Consider the following 9823-nt stretch of genomic DNA (forward strand, 5'->3'; position numbering starts at 1 on the left):
ATGCGGGATGCAGCCGTCCTGCAGGAGGGAGAGCCCTTGATCCCATAGAACCAGAGTCCTTGCAGGAAGAGGAGAGTCACCCCCAGGGAGGAAACGGCAGCCATGGGAAGGACAGACACGCAGGGGACGAGGCTGCAGGGGACGGGGCAGAAACCGGAGTGTTGTGTCTACGAACCAGGGAAGGCCAAGGATTGCCGGCAGACCTCGAGAAGCCCGGAAGAGGCAATGAAGGGTTCTATGCTCCAGGTGGCAGAGGGAGTGCAGCCCTGTGACCCCTGACCGCGGGCCTCCAGACCCCAGAAGAGCGACAGGACCTTCTGTTCCTCTAAGGCACGCGGTTTGGTCCTGCGGTTTGCAGGTCAGGAGAGCAGAAGAGTGCAGAGCTGGATGCGCCTCCGCCCCTCCTCCCCTGCCTGGGAGCCCCATCCCACCCCAGCCCCCCGCCCCCACATCTAGAGCCTCTCCCTGCCCTTGACCCAGGCTGTGCCTCCGGGAGAACCAGTCACGTGGCCCGTTCCACTCCGAAGATGTTTCCAGGCACCCAGATGTTTCGCCTGGTGTAGACTAAACAAGCCGATGCTTGGCCGAGCCCGTCCGTGTGCAGACCTAATGTCTCGGCTTCCTGGGGGGCATGGCAGGCAAGGCATCTGCTCCCGAAGGAAGCCGAGTTGCTTACTGTGATCAGCTGCCACCACCGCGGCCGAGCGGAGCAGCCAGGAGGGGCGACCATGGGGCGCCAATCACCGGGCCCCCCAGGATCGCGCCTCCGTCTGACCGCCCAGCACCAGGCCACAAACACCCATGGTCTGGGATGCACCGCCGTGGACAGGGGCTGCTTTTTGTTCTAATTCCTCACCTTGAGCTGAATCTGAGAGCCACCTTCCATCGTGTGCACGCCCAGAGTGGCTTGGCAGCACGCCCAGAGTGGCTTGGGCTCCCTTGACCTGTCTCAACTCCTGCGAGTGTCCTGACCAAGCAGGATATCCTGCCCCTCGTGTCCACCATGTACTAGGGGAGGCGACGGGCACCTCCATACCCAGGTCCCACCTGCCCAACGCCAGTGTCTTGGGAGAAGAAACATCTGAGAGACTCATGTCAACCCTCACGCACGGTGGGTGGGAATGCACGCTGGTGCAAGCGCCGTGGAAAATAGTGTGGAGGAGCCTCGAACAATTTAAAATAGAACAACCCTATGAGGGGCACCTGGGTGGCTCAGTCCATGAAGTGTCTCCCTTTGGCTCATCAGGTCATGATCTCCAGGTCCTGGGATCGGGCCTCACGTCGGGCTCCCTGCTCAGCAGGGAGTCTGCTTCCCCCCACCCCTATGCTCTCTCTCTCTCTCTCAAACAATTAAATAAAATCTTTAAAAAGGCAAACAAGCTGCCATATGATGCAGCCATCCCACTTCCGGCTCTGTAGCCAAAGGAAACAAAACCTCCAGTTCAAAGAGACTCCTGCACCCCCATGGCGAGTGTAGCATTAATTACAATCAATATCCAAGATTTGGAAAAGTCCTACGTGTCCATCAACAGATGAACGGATACAGGAGATGTGGTGGGCACTTGTATTTGCCATCGGCAGCAACAGGGCTGGACCGGGGCGGCATCATGCTAAGTGAGATAAGTCAGAGAAAGAAAGACAAAGGCTGTATGATCTCACTTACATGTGGAATCGGAAGGAACCAAACTCATCAAAACAGAGGACAGATGGGTGGTTGCCAGGGAGAGAACGGGTGGAGGGACTCCAACCGTACAAACTTCCAGTTATGAACTAGATAAATGATGGGGATGTCACGTGCTGCGTGTGGACTAACAGTCCTAAAAACTTCTTTTAAAAAAGAGGGGGAGGCTCAAATCCAAGTCTGAAGGCGCACACGCCCTCTGGACAGTGAAGACACAAGCACGGTTACGTTTCTAGGAAACGACTTGAGGCCTTTCCCTTAATGTAAAGGAAGCCCCTTGCAAGTTTATGGCCACGTGTTTAATGCCCCTTAAATTACCTGTACTTGACACACCGACGTACACACGCTTTCCCTTATCACGTGTCACGCGCAGACAGGCTTCAGAAACGAACACCTTGGCCACGGCATTGGCGAGTTCCGCCTCCAGTGATGTATTTACCGACTAACCACATGAGAGTTTTATTTCACAGAGTAAAAACGAGGCATCATTTCTGTGGGTGTTAAACCCCACTGCCCTGACCCTCCCCACGCCCGCGGTGCCCCCCAGGCTCCGTCTGACCAACGCGATTGGGGCGGCTCCTGTGGGCGCATCACGGAGCACAAGTGTCCAGTCAACGGCCTCAGTCGAGGATCTAAGTGGACAATGCTCCACGATTCAATTACCCTGGATGGTTTCAAACTTGACATTTCGTCTGTAGAAATCAACCTCGTTGTGGGTGTCCAATGGGCTCATAAATGTCACCACGCGCTGTCAAATACCGCCACCTTTCCAAGGTCAAGGCGAGGCTGGTGAACCTGTGTACGCGACGCTGAAATACATCACAGCAATGAACCTCCAGATGGGCCTCCGTCTAACCGAGTGGCCTCTGGCATGATGCAAAACATAATTGGGTTGGGGACTCAGAACGGATTCTATCCCAAGCACATCTCAGTCCAAGACAAATTAGAAACTCCGACGTTTGAGTTACAAGAGGATGACATGATCGAATAAAATAAAACCTCGAGAAAACACAGCTCCTGTTGCCACACGTTCAAGTGCACCGGAGTATAACGGCCTCAGAGCCTGGGACCACGCGTGGGCGAGAATTTAGGACTTTGTGGATTTGAGGTAGTGCAGATCCTGGCTATCCCATAACCCCTCTGGCAAGTCTGGGGCACCCCACAAAAATAAAGCCATTGCTATTTTTGGAGCAAAACGTTACGAATATTCACATGGAGGGGCAGGCACCTGGGCAGCTCAGGCGGTTAAGCATCCAAATCTAGGTTTCGGCTCAGGTCATGATCTCAGGGTCCTGGGATCCAGCCCTGTGTCGGGCTCCACGCTCAGTGGGGGGAATCTGCTTGTCCCTCTCGCTCTGCTCCTCCCCATGCTCTGTATCTTTAAAAAACATAAATAAATAAAAATTTAAAAAAGAATGTTCGCGTGAAATCAAGACTCTAAGGAGTCAGTTATCACTTAAGTTCACATTTTTGCGGCCAAATGAGCTCTGCTATCAAACTAATACTAATATTTCTTGATTTGGGAGTGTTTTGGAGTTGGAGGTTGATAAGAGATTTTTGGACTTAAAGGGTTGTCAGCACTCCCCAGATTAGGTTAAAGGGGCTGTGACTTCCATCTCTCACAGCCTTCTTCTCTCCACCCCCTCCCGCGGCCTCCCCTGCCTTCCCTCCCCTCCGCTCCCGCTCTGCTGCGCTGCCCTGTGGTGCAATGCTCAGTGGAGGTGCCCACGTGACAAGCAGCAGCTCACGAGGACCCGACTGAGGCTTTATCCAACAGCCCACAAGGAACCGAATCCCGCCAGCAACCACCGACCCTTCTCGGTGAAGCCTTAAGGTGGCAACACCGTGTGAGGCACCTGGACCCAGATGACCCAACTGCGCTGCCCTGGAATTCCTGACCCACAGAGACTGTGACATCACAAATGATATCTTAAGCCACTAGGTTGGGTAATTGTTACACGGTAACAGATAACAAATCTAGGCTATTTCTAAATAGCAAACCCACCCAGTCACCATCACGTTCAGGAGAGCCCAGGGAATCCCCGCAAGCTCTGAAGAATTCCGGAATTCAGGAACATTCCCCTGAACTACATGGACTTCGCCACGAGGAGCAGAGCGCTCTGTAGGGACTATCTTTCAGGAAGCTCTTCCTTAAAATTGCAGGAGCTGGATCGGCATTCCTGATGACACTTGTCATTTTAAGTTTGGGGGACAAAGCCAGGAAAATAATTCACAATCCCTTTAATCCCAAATTACCATTTAAAGACCATTCTTAGCAGTCCCACAAGGACTGGATATATCTTCTCTTGAGTCAGTGGAAAGGTGAGGACACAGGGCTCACCCAGTGGGCTGGGTGAAGAGCAGGGTTCAAATCCAAACCCTCCCCTTTCGATCATGTAGCTTTGGACAGGTGGTCCAGCTTCCCAGGCCCCTGCTTCCACAGCTGGGAAATAGCCCACAAAACTCACTTTCATGGGGTTGGGGTAGGGTTCAGTGGGGATGAGGATAGAATGGGCTTGATAGAGGATGTACCAAGGAAGTCAGTTCCATCCCTCAAAGCAAAGGAAGAGATTCTTTAGAAACGGGACAAAGACAAAATGAGATGCTGGTGATAAAGCATCTGTTAAGACATCCAGACTGGCCAAGGGATTCAGCCAAGGGAAGCTGGTGCTACTGTCCTTGCTGTCACTGTTGTTAATTAGAGTGACCCTACCTCCACAAAGTCGGGCTGTCCTTGGGGGTTGTGATTTAGTGCCCCGCATTTAAGACCTGGCTGTTGCTAGGACTCAAGAGAAAGTTGGGTGCCCCTTCCAAAATCCACAAATAAATTAAGCTCCCCCCCCACACACACCCATGAAAAAATAAATTTTTAGATCTTCCTGGGCCATTCATTCAAACATTAAAAATGGAGCCAGGAATAACTGTGGATTTTATACTTGCTACGTGTAATCAATCGCATTGCCAGAAGGCGACCTGACTGGGCTTTAGTTTGGGGACATGATCCTATGGTTAATAAGCTGTGTTCTGCATGGGTGGATAATGATTCTGGTTATTCACTAGTAACTCCTGGATAAGCCGCAGGCTCGGAATCCCCGACACCGATAGAGCCGCTTGTTCCCCCAGAGAAATTAGGCACGAGTGTAAGCAACTGTTGTCTCTGTGCTGGCATGTGGGTTTGATTGATTGAGTTGCCGTGCAGGACGCCCTCATTTAATTAGGAAATAAATCTTGCCTCTCAATGTCTGACTATAACATTCCCACGAAGACACACAAGGAATGTTGATCGGGGTACACCGGGCAAAGAAAACCCCACGTGTGCCACATGGGGGGCACAGAGCAGTGGAGGGGAGCCCGCCCCAGAGCTGGAGGCTGGGGCGCCAGGTGCCCTGCAGAAGGCGTGCACTGCCAGGGCTGAGCTGGCTGCTGCCCCTAACAGGGAAAGGGAAGCTGGACAGCCACTGGGAGGAGGTGAGGGTGGGGATGTGGGTCGGGGGAGATAAAAACTAATGTTGATCGCATCTACTGGGGCTCCACTAATTGTCAGTGTGATAGTCTGACCCCATTTTTTGATGTTTGACTGCGCGCCCATCTGTCTCCCACTCTGCCCACGGTGGCACACTGGGAGGTAAGCAGGGCATTCACTTCTCTGGCACAGTGGGAAGTTCAAACTGTGTGTGGGAACCCTCAGCCCTGCCCCAGCCCCGGCCACCACCACAACTCCAACAGTCTCCTCTGCCAGCATTCTCGAGCCCCTTAAGACCAGCTGGGGAAGCTGCCTTGCTCTCCCCCGGAATCCTCATTACATAAGCAATAAATATGCTCCTGCACTCTTGGTGTGTGCACTGCAACCGGCCTCTACGTCAGACCGAATCTTGAGTGGAGCCCATCCTGTGCCTCCAAGTTGGCAGGCTGGCCAACTAGATGCTGCGCTGAGTTCTCTGCCTTTTGTCAGCAGCCCTGCACGCTCAGTCCTGTTTTGAGCCCCTCGCACAGGTAGAGAGATGGAAGCTCCACGAGGTGAAGTGACTTGACCAAGGGCAGTGGAGCCAGATGACAAGCCCCACTCTCTGTGACCCCAGAGATGCCACAAAACCATTTTGGGAACATTCCATGAGCTCACTGGGAGCTAACTATGTGCCGGATGCAGCTGTTCCCTCTGCCCGGAGCACACGAGCACTAGGATTCTAAAAATCCCCTCGCTGCCCCCAGGATGCCAAACACTCCTCACCAGAATCTGGGACTCTGAGGACACAGAGGCACCTGTTTCATGGCACCTTTGACCACGAGATAGGAGGATTATCTGGACTATCCTGGGGGGCCCAGGAGAATCACATGAGCCCTTAAAAGTGGAGAGACTTCCCCGGCTGGAGGCAGAAGGGGAAGTCGGGAGATGTGAAGCATGAGGAAGATTTAACTCGTCATCAGTGTTTTCAGGATGGAGGAGGCCTCGTGAGCAGGAAAGCAGCGGCCTCTAGAAGCTGTGAACACCTCTTAGCCAACAACCAGCAAGAAGATGGGGACCTCAGTCTTCTAGTCACATGGAACTGTATTCTGCCAAAAATCTGAATTAGCCTGGGGGAGGACTGTCCCCCAGGACTCCAGAGAAGAGTTCGGACTGGCTGACACGGTGATTTTGGCCTTGTGAGACCCTAGGCAGAGAACAGCAGCACCTGTCTGGATTTCTGACCAGAGTGAGGAAATGATAAATGGGTTTTGCTTTAAAGCCCTAAATGTGGGGATCCCTGGGTGGCGCAGCAGTTTAGCGCCTGCCTTTGGCCCAGGGCGTGATCCTGGAGACCCGGGATCGAATCCCACATCGGGCTCCCGGTGCATGGAGCCTGCTTCTCCCTCTGCTTATGTCTCTGCCTAGGTCTCTGCCTCTCTCTCTCTCTCTCTCTCTCTCTGTGTGTGTGTGTGTGTGTGTGTGTGACTATCATAAATAAATAAAAAAATGTTTTTTTAAATCCCTAAATGTGTGATGATTTATTAGAGCAGCGATTAAAGGCTAAAAGCTAATGCCCTGGGTGTGCCAAGCACACAAGTCCCTGCCTGCTGTTTGCCTGGCCCTTCATCAGGGTCAGAGTTGGGGGATAGGTGTGCGGGCCTACCTACTGCCTGCTATAAAGTGGCTGGTTCCCAAACTCGGCAGGTCTCAGCCGAGTGACCCACACCCACCACACTGCCCCGTGGGACCCGAGGGCAAGCAGCACATGGGCTGATGCTCACAGCCAAGTGCCTCATCCCTGACCCCAGAGATCGGAGTCTTCTGACAACATCTGTGGAGCAGCGACATGCTAATTGTGTAGCCTCTGAGTAAACTCAAAGGAATCCCAGAGCTGACAATGCTTCCTTCCCCGTATCCCTATTAAACCTCAAACCATATTCAGTTTTCAGCCCGTGGCCCTGCCTGAGAGAAGCCTTCTCTGCCTCGCTCCGTCCTCCACACTATCCAAGCAACACACACCACTCCTTTGTACCAGCTCATCACAAAGCAATTCCCCACCGATCTGTGCAACATCCTAGCTGGTATCTTATCCCCCTAAAAGCTTGGTATTTGTGGTAGGCCAGGAATCACGTGTGGCTTTTCTCACCATTACACACAGTGTCCAGAACAATTAGGCACATAATAGATGCTTAGCATTTGTTAAAGAAGGAAGGTACTGTTGGTGATAAAGTCAGGGCCACTCAGCCCTTGAAATACTCACAGTCCGATAGAATCTCTACAAGGTAGTTTTATAATAAAATACAGTCACCTCTGAAGTTCAACTGCAATGCTTTCCTAAAAACATGCCTGAAAGCTTAGTGTTTTGGAAGCACCTGGGTGGCCTAGTTGGTCGAGCACATGCTTTCAGCTCAGGTCATGATCTTGGGGTCCTGGGATCAGGCCCTGAACTGAGCTCCCTGCTGCACAGGGAGCCTGCTTCTCCCTCTGACCTTCCCCCTCTCCCCCCACTCATGTTCTCTCTCAAATAAATAAAATCTTTAAAAAAAAAGAAAGAGGGCAACCCCAGTGGCTCAGCGGTTTAGCGCCTTCCTTCAGCCCAGGGTGTGATCCTGAAGTCCCAGGATCGAGTCCCACTTCGGGCTCCCTGCGTGGAGCCTGCTTCTCCCTCTGCCTGTGTCTCTGCCTCTCTCTCTCTCTCTCTCATAAATAAAATCTAATAAAAAAAAAAAGAAAGAAAAAAAGAAAGTTTAGTGTTTAAAATCCCAGCAGTCGGGATCCCTGGGTGGCTCAGCAGTTTGGCGCCTGCCTTTGGCCCAGGGCGCGATCCTGGAGTCCAGGATCGAGTCCCACGTCGGGCTCCCGGCATGGAGCCTGCTTCTCCCTCCTCCTGTGTCTGCACCTCTCTGTCTCTCTCTATGTCTATCATCCATAAATAAATAAATCTTTAAAAAATAATAATAATAAAAAAAATAAACATAAATAAAAAAAATAAAATAAAATCCCAGCAGTCACTTTACGTGGCGTTAGGAAGTTTCTCTTCTCGGAAAAGAGAAACATTTTCACAAAGTCCCTGCTAACCCTTGACCTTCCGCTGTACCATTTAGTGCTGTACTTCAAATGTGACTCCTGCTGTCTAGTGTTGTTTTCTTTTATTACACTAGACGGAAAACCATCAAACTGCCCTCCTATGACCATCCCTGGGGGCCAGGGTTGTGCATGTTGTCTCATAGCTCTTGGATGTATCTGTGAAGGTGTTCCTGGGTGCGATTTGCATTTGAATCAGTGGGTTCAGGAGAGAAGATTGCCTGCCCCAGTGGGGGTGCAGGCTCACCCCATCCACAGAAGGTGGAGGAAGGAGAAATTTGCCCCATCTTCCTGTCTGCCAGCTTGAGCAAGAACATCTCCTCTCTTGTTTTCCTGCCCTTGGATGGGGATTTATGCCCCCAGCTCCCCGGCTCCCCCGGGGCCCTCCAGACTCGGACTGGAGTTACATCGCCAGCTTTCCTGGGTCTCCAGCTCGCTGATGGCAGATCCTGGGACTTCTTAGCTTCCATTATTGCGCGAGCCAATTCCTCGTAACAAATAAACGCATATTTACTGGAGATACTGCTCTGGAGAACCCTAACCAATACAACACACCCATGTCTGTGGCAATGGCATTAATATGGGAGACCTTCTCTTCTCACCCCTGGTTTTAGCGATTCCTGCTTCCCTGATCATCTTTATAATAACATAATGACACTTGAAACATAGGAGCATATTCGCACACTTGCACCAACAAAAGTCAAGGGAGCTACCAAGACGGTGCCGGGGCCCATCCTGATCTTGGGTGTGCAGGCTGCACACCGGGTGACAGCTGAAATCCCTCTGCTGGTTGAGCCAGCAAGGGTTGCCCTCCAACGCACAAGAAAATGCAGCAAGTATAAGAAAAAACATATGTCTTCCAAATTTCCTTGAAACATGACTCTCTTGCATTATTTCCCCAGCTTCAGCAGACACTGGAGTACGGAGACATAACTAAGCTTCCTCTCCACCACAGCATTCTGAGCGGTGACTGGCACAGAGTCCAGATCCAGGACCCTCCTGGGAGTGGCAGGGACGGCGGCCAACTGTAGAGCCCAGGTCCTGTGGGAAGAGGCCGCTGACGCTCAGCCCTTGCAGGGTTGGGGCCCAGCATGGCCACATGCACCCAATTCTTCAGAGGAGGCAGGATGCTTTGAATTTCATAAATGTAAAACCTCCCAGATGTTTACAGGTTTAAAAATCTTTTCATTTTTTATGTTTAAATCCCTGTTAAAGACTCTATGCACGTTAAACCAAAGATGCCAGCAGTCCGGTTTCCAATTTCTAAAATAAGCTCGTATTTCCAAGTGCCTTTCTGACGCCTGCATTGGAATGTCTCAGAGGCATCTCAAGGTTGACATGTCAAAAACGAATTTCTTGACTCCAGCATTTCCACAGCATCTGCTGCAGCCGCGAGTCCCGGCTTCCCCGCGGCCCCCGCAGCGATCCGTGGGCCCTGCCCCTTCCGCTGCCACCCCCGCCTCTGCGACAGAAGAGGCCCATGGCATGCGACCACACTGTTCGGGGGGGTGATGGTGGTGGTAGACGGTGCAGTCCGTGACACATGTCACTTCTGTCCATGGCTCGTTACCCGAAGTTTCCCAACCACCCCAGCTTCAAGGCGGGGGGTAGGA

General features: G+C 52.1%; 1 long non-coding RNA gene across 1 annotated transcript; it reads right to left on the reverse strand.

Moving 5' to 3' along the window:
* Positions 1-463: 463 nt before the first annotated feature.
* On the reverse strand, positions 464-3555 carry LOC144298595 (uncharacterized). Its single transcript, XR_013365539.1, has 3 exons — positions 3379-3555; positions 2910-3059; positions 464-2490 (listed from the first exon to the last, which is right to left on the reverse strand). It is a non-coding gene; the product is annotated as an uncharacterized LOC144298595 (long non-coding RNA).
* Between the last annotated feature and the right edge of the window lie 6268 nt (positions 3556-9823).

This window comes from Canis aureus, chromosome 26 (genome assembly GCF_053574225.1).
Source record: "Canis aureus isolate CA01 chromosome 26, VMU_Caureus_v.1.0, whole genome shotgun sequence".
Classification (NCBI taxonomy): Eukaryota; Metazoa; Chordata; class Mammalia; order Carnivora; family Canidae; genus Canis; species Canis aureus.